Raw genomic sequence first — 1,676 nt, forward strand, 5'->3', positions numbered from 1 at the left:
CCTCCTTGTCCATTGTCGATATTTGGTAATCCAAACCACAATGCCAAGACTCGAATTGATGCACTCATCAATCTTGTATCTCTCACGTCGAGCATTTACCTCCACTGCGAGAACTTTGAGCTCCTCGATTCGGTTAGCAATTTGATGTCGTATCCCCAAACTCCTGAGACGTCGAGCCATCTTGTTTACAAATCCTGTGTTTGCATGGGCACATTTAGCGTCACGCATAAACTCATTGATGCAGTTCTCCATATCATACATCTCCCTGACATGGTCCTGCCAGTTTTTTGTTGAGGGATCAAGCTTGCCCATCAGTTCCATCCTATCGAGGAGAGTTTTCATGGCGTCGAGATCGTCTTTGAGGTAGGAGGCCTGCTTCCGCATCACGTGAGCTTCTTGTACTCCTCGCTGAGTATCTTAGTGAGATTGTCGAGGAGCAGGTTCATCACCCCCATCTTCACACTCGCTCCCATCTCGATCAAGTTTAGTTCCCCTCATGTGTCTCGCCTCAGAATCAGAGAGGGGTGGAGGGCAATGCAACCTAGCCAAGAAACTCAACGCCAAAGAAAATCTAGGATGAAAGGTCAACAACCAATGGTAGAGCTACATGTAGTTCCAGGGGGGCGCTGCCCCCCCCCCCCCCCCCGCCATAGCCCTAGCATATTTATTGAAGCAAAATGCTTTTAGATGCTTGAGGTGTTATCTAAGCCGGTAAATGATGTCTTATAGCTCGGGCTAATGGGAAGAATCCTTCATCCCAAGCTTTAATGGTACGCCAGTGAGAATGTTTTTCACATCTGGTCTTTGGGAGACTGAGACAAATGCCTTACAGGTTAATTTCCCCCAATCTCATCATACACTTGTTTGGCAAGTGTAGTTTTACCCAAACCTCCAAACCCCATGATGGAAACCACTTTGGATTTCTCTTGAGAATCTGTCAACAAACTGACAAGCTCTTCTTTTAGCCCATGAGCACCAACAAGTCCCGCTACCTCCTTGTACATCGTCAATATTTGGGAATCCAAACCACAATGCCAAGACTCGAATTGATGCACTCATCAATCTTGTATCTCTCGCGCCAAGCATTTACCTCCACCACGAGAACTTTGAGCTCCTCGATCCGGTTAGCAATCTGATGTCGTATCCCCAAACACCTGAGACGTCGAGCCATCTTCTTTACAAATCCTGTGTTTGCATGAGCACATTCAGTGTCACGTATAAACTCATTGATGCAGTTCTCCATATCATACATCTCCCTGACATGGTCCCACCAGTTTTTTGTTGAGGGATCAATCATGTCCATCATTTCCATCCTATCAAGGAGAGTTTTCGTGGCACCGAGATCGTCTTTGAGGTAGGAGGCCTGCTTCCGCATCCTGTGAGCTTCTTGTACTCTTCACTGAGTAGCTTAGTGATCTTGTCGAGGAGCGGGTTCATCACCCCCATCATCACACTCATTGCTATGCCGATCGAGTTTAGCACTTCACGCATCGCCCCAGAACTTGAGAGGGGGTGGATGGCAATGCGACCAAGCCAAGAAACTCGACGCCAAAGGAAACCTAGGATGAAAGTGACAGAGCTACATGTAGTTCTGAGGGGGGGCACTACCCCCCTCCCCCCTTTAGCCTTAGCATATTTAGTGAACCAAAAAGTTTTTAGAAGCCCTGCCATACCAC

At 47.5% G+C, this 1,676-nt stretch overlaps 1 pseudogene; it reads right to left on the bottom strand.

Annotated features, from left to right (window-relative positions):
- Positions 1 to 603: 603 nt before the first annotated feature.
- LOC119272899 lies at positions 604 to 1,491 on the bottom strand (annotated as a pseudogene).
- Positions 1,492 to 1,676: the final 185 nt, after the last annotated feature.

The sequence above is a fragment of the Triticum dicoccoides genome, chromosome 3A, assembly GCF_002162155.2.
Source record: "Triticum dicoccoides isolate Atlit2015 ecotype Zavitan chromosome 3A, WEW_v2.0, whole genome shotgun sequence".
NCBI lineage: Eukaryota > Viridiplantae > Streptophyta > Magnoliopsida > Poales > Poaceae > Triticum > Triticum dicoccoides.